Genomic DNA, 13069 nt, shown 5'->3' on the forward strand with positions numbered 1-13069 from the left:
ATAAATAAGAGCTTGTGACGGTAGTAAAGACGGGAGGCGCGGAGGGGTCACGGTGCGATGTCTGCGGAGTCCACGTCTGCAGTCACACTGTGCAAAAAACACAGAAAGAGGGACCACGGCGGACCCCTGGGATGCGAGACAACGGTGAAAGAGAAACATGTGCGGCCATCACATTTCATAAGATGGGGGACGGAACACGAGACCCCCGAGAAAAGGAATAGTCCGGAGTCTCAGGATTTGGGGATGCGTCTTATGGTCAGAAAAATACGGTAATTTCTATACCCCTACTGGGCAGGTGTCCTTTCTTTATGTTGCCCCCCAGTGTTCCCCACCGGTCTCTTGGCCTCCAGTTACTCCTGCAGCCAATCAGCAGGCGGGAAAAGGCACGTTCCGCATAAGGCAGAAGACTTTTTCCAGCCAACATGAAACGTGACCACTGCAGTCAATCACCTGACAGCTCTGCCAAAAAAAAGCCATGAGACCCGTGTAACCATGGAGACACATAGGCGTGCATGGGAGCTGTATGTAATCTCCAAAACCCACAGTCCACATAGAATCTGTACTCAAAGATATCAAAACCCACCTGTATCCTCCAAAACCGAAACCTTAAAACCTTCATTAGCCTCCAAGAAATCAAAGTCACAAGTCTCGAAGAAATTCTGAAAAACAGAAGACCTGTATTAATGCATTATTGACCGTAGGATAACAAACGTAACCCCTTTCCTTCCGCAACAACATTACTGCCATGTTCCCTAGACTTGGGGGGCTGCACTAAGTGTTATTATCCCTTCCAATCTGACAATCAGAACATTCTAATATTTTTCCCATCGATTCTTTTGACCCCTTCATGACCAGGTGAATTTGTTTTTTTTCCTCCCCTTCTCCCAAGACCCTATTTTTTTTCCCCCATTCACATAACGATAAGAGGGTTTCTTTTTTTTTTTATGAGGGACGAGATGAAGTACTGCATGACAGCCTTCATTTTATCATACAATACTCAGAAAAAAAAAATCCAAACGGGATGAAATACAAGAAACAAAACACACATCTGCTGTAGTTTTTGGGTTTCATTTCTATGGTGATTATACAATGAAAATATACATGAATTAAGTAAAAAAAAAAAATAATGACATTATAAACAGAGAAAACATAGTATTAAAAAAAAAAAACCCCACCAAATCATCAAAACTATTATGCGACAGGCCCTATAGCCCCAACCGTCGTGCAGTACAGAAGACCTGGTGATGTGACTCCAGGTCAGAACGATTACAGAGATGTTAAACCTGTAAAGTTTTTTTTTTAGTGGTTTTTAACAATTATTCTAAAATTTTAAAACTATTTGGTTTGTGTCGCCATTTTCTCACACCCAAATGTTTTTTTTTATTTTACTGGTGCCATTTTCGGGAACCTACAACTTTTAGACTGAGTTTTTACTCCATGTCATTGATGAATAAAAAACCCCCCACCAATTTTGACATTTAGATTATTTATTTTCTTTACGGCGTTTACAGTACTGGTTAATGGATTTTATATTTTGATAGATCAGACTTATGGATGCAGCGATACTAAATGTCTTTATTTTCTAATTTTGGGGTTTGAAAAAGAAAAAAAAAGGGAAACAAGTTAAACTTTAAAAAAAAAAAAAAAAAAACCATCAGATATATTTGTTTCACTTATTGTTCATTTCGGGAATTTAACTTGCGATTGTTTAATTACTGGTACTATGCTGCATACAGTCATACTGGCACCATACTGCACACACTATATCTCTGTCTGTGTATAATTATATATATATATATATATATATATAGGGAGGGTGGTACTGTCACCATGGGGGCAGGCTTTGTAGCGTTGAGAATCTCCCCCCCCCCCCCCCCCCATGTGCTCACCCACCTATCCACTCTCTCTTTCACCCATGTGCTGACGTATCCCGTCTGTTCTCTTCTTTGACCTGTCTACCCCATGTGCTATCCCCCTTGTCTGCTGTCTTCTCCTCTCATGTGACTTCTCGTTTGAGATGTCTCCCCACGCACTAAATCAGACCGCCGCCATCTTTGTGCAGGCAGATAGCGGCGGTCACATTAAAACTGTGCATGCGCTCCTCCTGTACAAAGATGGCGGCGTGTTCGCGACGGTGTTCCGCTGGTGGTACCGCGCAAGAGGCTGGTACCACCAGCGGCTTCCATATTGAGGCACCCATCACTTGGGTGTCCCAATATGGCGGTCGACAAAGTTCCGCCGCTTGGAATTCTGGGATCTGGACGGAACAGGATGTGAGGACATTACAAGGTAAGTATATTATAGACATATACAGTACAGACAAAAGTTTGGACACACCTTCTCATTTAAAAAGATTTTTCTGTATTTTCAAATTGTGCATTCTCATTGAAGGCATCAAAACTATGAATTAACACATGTGGAATTATATACTTAACAAAAAAGTGTGAAACAACTGAAAATATGTCTTATATTCTAGGTTCTTCACTGTAGCCACCTTTTGCTTTGATGACTGCTTTGCACACTCTTGGCATTCTCTTGATGAGCTTCAAGAGGTAGTCACCGGAAATGGTTTTCTCTTCACAGGTGTGCCCTGTCAGGTTTAATAAGTGGCATTTCTTGCCTTATAAATGGGGTTGGGACCATCAGTTGTGTTGTGCAGAAGTCCGGTAGATACACAGCTGATACTGAATAGACTGTTAGAATTTGTATTATGGCAAGAAAAAATCAGCTAAGTAAAGAAAAACAAGTGGCCATCATTACTTTAAGAAATGAAGGTCAGTCAGTGCGAAAAATTGGGAAAACTTTGAAAGTGTCCCCAAGTGCAGTTGCAAAAACCATCAAGCGCTACAAAGAAACTGGCTCCCATGAGGACCACCCCAGGAAAGGAAGACCAAGAGTCACCTCTGCTTCTGAGGATAAGTTTATCCGAGCCACCAGCCTCAGAAATCGCAGGTTAACAGCAGCTCAGATTAGAGACCAGGTCAATGCCACACAGAGTTCTAGCAGCAGACACATCTCTACAACAACTGTTAAGAGGAGACTTTGTGCAGCAGGCCTTCATGCTAAAATAGCTGCTACGAAACCACTGCTAAGGACAGGCAACAAGCAGAAGAGACTTGTTTGGAGTAAAGAACACAAGGAATGGACATTAGACCAGTGGAAATCTGTGCTTTGGTCTGATGAGTCCAAATTTGAGATCTTTGGTTCCAACCACCGTGTCTTTGTGCGACGCAGAAAAGGTGAACGGATGGACTCTACATGCCTGGTTCCCACCGTGAAGCATGGAGGAGGAGGTGTGATGGTGTGGGGGGTGCTTTGCTGGTGACACTGTTGGGGATTTATTCAAAATTGAAGGCATACTGAACCAGCATGGCTACCACAGCATCTTGCAGCGGCATGCTATTCCATCCGGTTTGCGTTTAGTTGGACCATCATTTATTTTTCAACAGGACACTGACCCCAAACACACCTCCAGGCTGTGTAAGGGCTATTAGACCAAGAAAGAGAGTGATGGGGTGCTACGCCAGATGACCTGGCCTCCACAGTCACCAGACCTGAACCCAATCGAGATGGTTTGGGGTGAGCTGGACCGCAGAGTGAAGGCAAAAGGGCCAACAAGTGCTAAGCATCTCTGGGAACTCCTTCAAGATTGTTGGAGGACCATTTCCGGTGACTACCTCTTGAAGCTCATCAAAAGAATGCCAAGAGTGTGCAAAGCAGTCATCAAAGCAAAAGGTGGCTACTTTGAAGAACCTAGAATATAAGACATATTTTCAGTTGTTTCACACTTTTTTGTTAAGTATATAATTCCACATGTGTTAAATCATAGTTTTGATGCCTTCAGTGTGAATGTACAATTTTCATAGTCCTGAAAATACAGAAAAATCTTTAAATGAGAAGGTGTGTCCAAACTTTTGGTCTGTACTGTACATACTTATATATATATATATATATATATATATATACAGACACACACTGCAATACAACAATATTAATAACAAGTTCAAATACTTAAGCAAAATTAAAATACAAAAAAATAAGCAAATAGGGAAATTAATGATCTAATGGGAGTACAAAGATGATGGCGGCAGCAGGGACCATTACATAATAACAAGTAGTGTAGGAGCGGTGCCAGTCTGAGGCGTGTAGAGTTTTTTTGGTGTTTTTTCTGTTATGTAATCCGACAGCAGCATGATGTAGGGACAGAGACCTTGATTCTAGTGGTGTCACTTAGTTTACTGGGTGCAGCAGTTGTGATAGAATCACACTTCAGTTTTCTCAGCTGCAGATCTAGCAGAGCTCAGAATGCGGAGCCCTGTATAACCCCGTCCACATCACTGATTGGCAGCTGTATATTCACAGAAAGCTACTAATAAGTGTTGGGGACGGGTTGGACCAGGAGGCACCAGACACCTAGTTCTGCAGTGATAATCTCCTGCTGATAAAATACTATTTGTATTGAAACAGCCTAGTATGTTTACACATACACTCAGCACCATGTATGAAACAAAACCGAGAAGATTGCAATAGTTTGGTCTTTTCTCAGCAGGCACGATGAGCAGTGCTGACCAGGCACACATTATGCATCGCTATACATTATGAGGACGTGTTCTGGGGGGAAAACACAAGGATTTCTAGCCGGAGATGGAAGGATCTGGGCCAGTCATATTTTGTGCATCAATAAATACTGCATTTTTTTCTATGCCTAATGTGCACCGCAATAGTAATAAGAAAGCCGTAATCTTACCATGGCAACCCCTGAACTACAATATCTGCTCTGCCACCTCCGAAACACAGCCGACAATGTGCCTTCTGCTGCTCTAATCAAATGCAGATTTCATTGTCTTCCGAGTGCACCGGGTTATAGATCTGAGCTTATTTCTTGTAAATTCAGAATTGCATACAGCTAGGGAAGATACCTAGCAAACCCTTGCATAAAAAAAGATGCGAGTCTCACGCATTGATAAAAACCCAAAAATGGATCAAAGGGGGTTAATATCCAGCTCCTAAAATAATAGTTCTCGCCTCCACCATCTCCTGCAGATCCAACTTGTAGGTCCTGCAGGCCTCCACTTACAATTAGCCGGTACACACTGCCAATCAGTGGGTGCTAGTAAAGTGTGGCATGTGACCACGGAGGCCACTGATTGGCAGCATGTGGTAGCCGTTTATAAACAAAAACCCATCTCCCAGATGGTCGGAGAGCCTGTACTGGAACGGGGAAGCACATTATACAGGTGTATATATAAGAAATTTTTTAATATATGTTATTAGAGAATTCTGCTTTTTTCTGCCACTTATGAGCACCCCCCTCCTGAACTTGTTATCCACTGTAAAAACTGCCAGCACTGTGAGGCGTTAACACAGGAACGGATTGGCCATCTGCCCAACAGGGAAGATTCCTGGTGGGCTGCAGCCCTGAAGTACAAAGTGAGCCGCCGGCCCCATTTTTAGCACCCAAACCTTTAAATCTTCAGCATAGATGAATCTGCGTGCATGTGCACACACAGGGCTGTTTCTAAGTCTGAGGCTGGACAGTAGCAGCATCAGGAAGTTTGCTTTGTGAGCGTTCTGCTTTTCTGTCCCTGCCTCCTTTGTGTTCCCAGCGCTTGACGTGCTACAGTCTTTCATCTTCTCCCATCTCCAGGAACTGGGCAAGTCCCAAGATAAGAGTCTTTTACAGCATGTATGCAGTAGTTACAGCGCCCCCCATGTGATGTACGCGCATCGGCCTTCAGGGCCCCCCCCCCCATGTGATGCACGCGCATCGGCCTTCAGGGCCCCCCCCATGTGATGTACGCGCGTCGGCCTTCGGCGCCCCCCCCATGTGATGTACGCGCGTCGGCCTTCGGTGCCCCCCCCCATGTGATATACGCGCGTCGGCCTTCGGCGCCCCCCCCCCATGTGATATACGCGCGTCGGCCTTCGGCGCCCCCCCCCCCATGTGATATACGCGCGTCGGCCTTCGGCGCCCCCCCCCCCATGTGATGTACGCGCGTCGGCCTTCGGCGCCCCCCCCATGTGATGTACGCGCGTCGGCCTTCGGCGCCCCCCCCATGTGATGCACGCGCGTCGGCCTTCGGCGCCCCCCCCATGTGATGCACGCGCGTCGGCCTTCGGCGCCCCCCCATGTGATGCACGCGCGTCGGCCTATCTTCTGGATAGGAAATAACTTTCCAATCGGTGAGGAACCAACCAAGGCGACAGCCCCCCCCACTTCGAGAACAGGAGCTCCGAAGATCACCAGGTAAATGCAGCTGTGGTCGATCAAGAACACTGCCACACCATTCACTTGAGGCTCTTCAAATAACTCCTTTAATAGTGATGAGGGGCATGACAAAGTAAAGCAAAATTCAGTGATCGGGCGGTGTTATAGTATGTAGACTGGTGGGGTTTTTGTAAGAAGCAGAGTGAGAGACAGAAAGATCATGCCGAACTTTCTGATAAGTATTATCTCACCCCAGAACTGGATTCGCATTTACACTGCTCAGTATTGCTCTACAATTTCTTCCACGCTTCTATTGCTAACTAAGAAATGAAGAGCAGAAACCAGTCAGTGAGTGCTGTGAATCAGAGACCCCATAGCAGCGAGTCTCCAACCACCAAAGTCAACTTGAATGTTAGAGAAAGAGTTTGCAGAGAGGAAAGCCCACACCGAATGGTGGGGCAGGGATCTAACAGTCCGACCATAATATTAATATCCAGTTAATGTCCAGTGAAAAAAGAAAAATCTATCTGAAGGACAAGTGACAACTTAATCATCGGTGGGCGTCCGACTGCTGGGACTCGCACTGATCGGCAAAACTGGGAATTTATATCCACGAAGGGAATCTTTTATCTCAGTTACAAAAAGGAGCGGCATTTGTTTTCTATGGGGCTGCAGGAAAAAATTGAGCGAAGTGCGCGGCCGTCCCACAGGTTATGAATGGAGTGGTGGTCGGGCATTTTAATGGGGATAAAAGTGCCCCTTTCTGCCAATCGGTGCGGGTCCCAGCGGTCAGACCCCCTCCGATGAATAAGTTATCATCTAGCTTATGGCCAGGTAGTATTTGTTTTTACCGGACAACCTCCGGACAACGCATGATAATGAGACTGCTGAAAAGTCTCCTGTAAGGAACAGGAAACCGGAGTCTAATATAAACCCAGTGGCCATTGTGTAAATTGTAAGATTTCTATTTATTTAATTTATTTTTTAAATATACATGGAGAAAATAAAAAAACAAAAAAACTTAAAGTAGGTCATATTCTGATGATACCTTTCCTTTTAAAGAGATCCTGTCACCAGATTTTTGCAACCCCAACTGACAGCAGCACGATGTAGGGGAAAAGACCCAGATTTCAGCGATGCATCACTTACTGGGCTGCTTGCTGCAGTTTGGATTAAAAAAAAAAAAAAAAAAAAATCACAGTTTCATCAGCTACAGATCAGTTCTCTGGTTTCGTTTTCCCAGAAGATCATTATTCTCGACAGCACATTGTCCCGTGTAAACAAAACCAGCGCTGCTGAGAAGAATGACCGCCTATGTGCAGTGGAGGATTTTTTACAGATCGCTCAGTTTGTATCTGAAGCAGAATATTAAACGACCGCCAACCGGCAAACATGCTGTCGACCACTTAATGCTGCACAATGTTTAGACTCATTTTCTCTTTCTATCTGCTAAATATTTTACAAAATTTGTTTAACCCAAGATGAACAGTGAAAACAAACCTTACACTGTGCAATAATGAGAGTTTAACAGAATGGGGGTACAAATGAAATAGGGAACCCTTGGAAAACCGAGCACCTGTCCATAGAGCAACCTGCGAGGCGCCTGGCATCCTCTGCTCTTGATTGATGGATATGATGATAGTGAAGCCATAGGGCATTTTTTGCTAGTAAGTTTAGTTATAAGGCGACAGCAGAATCTGCAGTCAAGACAGAAAAACAACGAAAAGAAGAATCCTGGAAAGCACAAATCAAAAATTAAAGAGTCCCGAGGCAAAACGCAGAAATGTGCCATCTACAACCCATATGTTTTCCTGGAAAGTAAGGTTCATAAAAAAGGAAAAAACAAAACCCATATTGAACGTAAGCGATAGCTCTATAGTGGACCCTTCATCTCTCCAGATGTGTCAGCTGGTTTCTGTAAGAATTTAGATTTACAAAAAAAAAATTAATAAAAATTCTGGAAAAAACATTCCTTTGTCATTCCTACTGGAAAAGTAACAAAAACATTTCTATTTAGATAAATAAATAGAATTAAAATTAAAAATATTTACTTAGGACATGTCTGGAGTAACGACAGGTCCAGTATCAAAGGGTTTTTAATTTTCATGTAAATAAAGTTGAGCAAAAAGATTTGCAGGGCACTTGTCCAGTGGCCAGGCTAGTAGTCCGTGGCCGCTGAACCACAGCCCTGCAAACCTCCTCCTACCTGCCAGGATCCCCGATACCTCTGCTGACTTGTGAGCCCTTGTGACGTCATTCACACCACAACAATCACGTTGTGCAGGAATTACTGGTCAGAAAAGGCGCCGGGGATGCTGGCTGGAAGTTAGGAGTAAATTTGCAGGAGACTAGTCTGGCGGACACAGACTACCAATGTCAGGTGTTTTGGATCCTTTATGCCGGCATTATTTAATTTACTCACTTATATAGCGCTATTAATGCCACTGGCTTTACAGACAACATCATTAAGAACTTCATTGTCGGCAGCACATCGTCCTGTGTAAACATAGACATTTGCTGCCGATGAAGATGTTATTTTCGGTGCCCAGAACGATCCTATTAATTATTCTGAATGCACACAATTCTTGTCGGCCAGTCTAAACAAATGACCACCCACCAGCTTGTACACGGATAATTGGCGGTCTTTTAAAACTGCGGTCAACCCGTCTAATTGGACCCTCGGTGCAGAGTTCAGTCATTCACAAGCACTAGTCCCATCTTAGTAAAGTGATGATACAGGTGCATCTCACTAAATTAGAATATCAACAAAAAGTTACTTTATTTCTGTTCAACACAAAAAGTGAAACACATTAAATAGAGTCATTACAAACAGAGTGATCTATTTCAAGTGTTTATTTCTGTTAATGTTGATGATTATGGCTTACAGCCAATGAAAACACAAGTCATTATCTCAGTAAATTAGAATAATTAACAAAACACATCTGCAAAGGCTTCCGATGCATTTAAAAAGGTCCCTTGGTCTGTTTCAGTAGGCTCCACAATCATGGGGAAGACTGCTGACTTAACAGATGTCCAGAAGGCAGTCATTGACACACTCCACAAGGTCCCAGAGTCTGGAGGAAGAGTGGAGAGGCCACAATCCGAGCTGCTGGAGGTCTAGGGTGAAGCTTCCACAGTGATGGTTTGGGGAGCCATGTCATCTGCTGGTGTACAGTCATGGCCAAAAGTTTTGAGAATGACACCAAAATTATATTTTCACATGATCTGCTGGCCTCTGGTTTTTATTAGTGTTTGTCTGATGTTTATATCACATACAGAAATATAATTGCAATCATATTATGAGGACCAATAGGTTATATTGACAGTTAGAATGAGTTAATGCAGCAAGTCAATATTTGCAGTGTTGCCCCTTCTTCTTCAAGACCTCTGTAATTCTCCCTGGCATGCTCTCAATCAACTTTTGGACCAAATCCTGACTGATAGCAGTCCATTCTTGCATAATCAATGCTTGCATTTTGCCAGAATTTGTTGCTTGTTTGTCCACCCGTCTCTTGATGATTGACCACAAGTTCTCAATGGGATTAAGATCTGGGGAGTTTCCAGGCTATGGACCCAAAATCTCTATGTTTTGTTCCATGAGCCATTTAGTTATCACCTTTGCTTTATGGCAAGGTGCTCCATCATGCTGGAAAAGGCATTTTTGGGCGCCAAACTGCTCTTGGACGGTTGGGAGAAGTTGCTCTTGGAGGACATTCTGGTACCATTCTTTATTCATGGCTGTGTTTTTAGGCAAGACTGTGAGTGAGCCGATTCCCTTGGCTGAGAAGCAACCCCACACATGAATGGTTTCAGGATGCTTTACAGTTGGCATGAGATAAGACTGGTGGTAGCGCTCACCTCTTCTTCTCCGAATAAGCTGTTTTCCAGATGTCCCAAACAATCGAAAAGGGGATTCATCAGAGAAAATGACTTTGCCCCAGTCCTCAGCAGTCCACTCCCTGTACCTTTTGCAGAATATCAGTCGGTCCCTGATGTATTTTCTGGAGAGAAGTGGCTTCTTTGCTGCCCTCCTTGAAACCAGCCCTTGCTCAAAGAGTCTCCGCCTCACAGTGCGTGCAGAAGCACTCACACCAGCCTGCTGCCATTCCTGAGCAAGCTCGGCACTGCTGGTAGTCCGATCCCGCAGCTGAAACAGTTTTAAGATACGGTCCTGGCGCTTGTTGGTCTTTCTTGGGCGCCCTGGAGCCTTTTTGACAACAATGGAAGCTCTCTCCTTGAAGTTCTTGATGATGCGATAGATTGTTGACTGAGGTACAATCTTTGTAGCTGCGATACTCTTCCCTGTTAGGCCATTTTTGTGCAGTGCAATGATGGCTGCATGTGTTTCTTTAGAGATAACCATGGTTAACTGAAGAGAAACAATGATACCAAGAACCAGCCTCCTTTTAAAGTGTCCAGTGATGTCATTCTTATTTAATCATGACTGATTGATCGCCAGCCCTGTCCTCATCAACACCCACACCTGTGTTAATGGATCAATCACTAAAACGATGTTAGCTGCTCCTTTTAAGGCAGGACTGCAATGATGTTGAAATGTGTTTTGGGGGTTAAAGTTCATTTTCTGGGCAAATATTGACTTTGCAAGTACAGTAATTGCTGTTAAGCTGATCACTCTTTGACATTCAGGAGTATATGCAAATTGCCATTACAAAAAATGAAGCAGTAAACTTTGGAAAAATTACTATTTGTCTCATTCTCAATACTTTTGACCATGACTGTAGGTCCACTGTGTTTTATCAAGACCAAAGTCAGCGCAGCCGTCTACCAGGACATTTTAGAGCTCTTCATGCTTCCCTCTGCAGACAAGCTTTTTGGAGATGGGAATGTCATTCTCCAGCAGGACTTGGCCCCTGTCCACACTGCCAAAAGTACCAATACCTGGTTTACACACAACAGTATCACTGTGCTTGATTGCCAGCAAACTCGCGCCTGACCATAACCCCATAGAGAATCTATTATAGAGAATCTATGGGGTATTGTCAAGAGGAAGATGAGACACCAGACCCAACAATGCAGACGAGCTGAAGGCTGCTATCAAAGCCACCTGGGCTTCCATAACACCTCAGCAGGGCCACAGACTGATCGCCTCCATGCCACATTGCCGCATTGATGCAGGAATTGATGCAAAAGGAGCCCCGACCAAGTATTGAGGGCATTTACTGAACATACATTACAGTAGGACAACATTTCGGATTTTAAAATCATTTTTCAAGCTGTTATAAAGTATTCTAATTTACTGAGATAATGACTTGTGTTTTCATTGGCTGTAAGCCATAATCGTCAACATTAACAGAAATAAACACTTGAAATAGATCACTCTGTGTGTAATGACTCTATATAATATGAGTTTCACTTTTTGTATTGAAGAATGGAAATTAATTAACTTTTTGATGATATTCTAATTTAGTGAGATGCGCCTGTATATTACTAAGAAGACAGCAGCCTATCTAATGTTGGACACCCCCCTCTGAGAGCTCACTTGTGGTTTTAGCACAGAAACTGGTGCGGATTTTGCTTTACACATTGAAATCTGCAGGAAGAATTGACATGCTGTGGACTTAAAATCAGCACCCCGTGTCAATTTCCGTGCAGATTTTTAGTTTTTATTTGCTTTGCAGCGTGTGTATGAGACTCATATCTCAGTTTGGTGCTCCGGTAATACGCTGTGGATTTTGTGCCTGCAAATGAGAATAGAAAGTCTACAACATGTCAGATGATAAAATAAAAAATACACAATATACTTTAGAGGATTCAGATATGGCATATATTTACTTATTTGGTTGCAGTAAATGCGCCAAAAAATTTGCATGTGTTACATTGCTGATTTAGATGCAGATTTGAACCAATTTTATCATCCCGATCATGTCCAAAGCAAATTTACACACAGATTTTGGGGCATTTTTTGTGTAACCAAATCTGTGGGGGAAAAAAAAAAACCTCCCATGTTTGACTCTACACTTCAGATGCATTTTCATTGGAGATAGATGCGTGTCTTCAAATGTGAATTGCATTATGAACTCCAGATAAAGAGGTTATCTAAACCATAAAATGTAAAAAATGTAAGTTATGTCAAAGATTTCGCTCTTTGCATAGAGAAATCTGAACCAAAATACTTTGTGTTTTTTGACACAGATTTGGGTGCGGATTTTAATGTCAGGCACAAATGTGACACCTAACAGAATTTACTTGGTACGGACTAGAATATCGGCATCATGACTTTCCCAGCTACATGCGGTTGGTTTCTTTTACAATGATCTCCATGAAATGTAAAGTACATTTCAGAACTAGCAAAGTGTGAATTCATCATAATGATTTTAGCATGAAGTCGGATCCTAGATCTACAGGTAAAATTTCTGCAATCCATCATTTAGGTGATCCAACAGGTGCGAAGTTAAGAGCATGGATACAGCAATGCAAAAACCATGATACGGCGTGTGAAACTACAACTCTCAGCATTCCCGGTCGGTAAAGAAAAAAAAAAATCAACTGGACAGAAACATTACAGCCAGGCAAGACATCACTTTTCCACAATCCTTTCCAATGACCATAATGATGAGCACGCTATCAAAAAAGATAAGCATATGTGAACATAGCCTAAGCCGGAGAGCTGCAAACAGCAAATTTACAGCACTGAACAAACGTTTGAGGACGGTGTGGAAAAATGCTACAAAGAAAGATTTTAGAAATGTTTGCATTTTATTTAATAAAACTATTAAGTGAATGAATAAGAGAGAAATTTGGTGACTGCCCTTTGCCTTCATCAGTTATTCTCGGTACTTGTACACTGATTTTTAAGGAACTCGGCAGGAGGTTGTTCCAAATATCTTAGAGAACTGACCC

At 43.0% G+C, this 13069-nt stretch overlaps 1 protein-coding gene across 2 annotated transcripts in view; it reads right to left on the reverse strand.

The window, feature by feature from the left end:
• MBD5 (methyl-CpG binding domain protein 5) overlaps nucleotides 1-13069 on the reverse strand; it is a 49042-nt gene that overhangs the window by 30973 nt on the left and 5000 nt on the right. The window contains exon 2 of one of the 2 annotated variants that reach the window (XM_073647221.1): nucleotides 584-659. The exons of the other annotated variant lie outside the window; for it this stretch is intronic. The gene's annotated coding sequence lies outside the window, so the exon portion shown is untranslated. The remainder of the gene's footprint in view (nucleotides 1-583; nucleotides 660-13069) is intronic. 2 annotated transcript variants of the gene reach the window in all.

Source organism: Phyllobates terribilis, unplaced genomic scaffold, assembly GCF_046119375.1.
Source record: "Phyllobates terribilis strain yellow unplaced genomic scaffold, ASM4611937v1 Scaffold_9__5_contigs__length_417890890, whole genome shotgun sequence".
NCBI classification, from domain to species: domain Eukaryota; kingdom Metazoa; phylum Chordata; class Amphibia; order Anura; family Dendrobatidae; genus Phyllobates; species Phyllobates terribilis.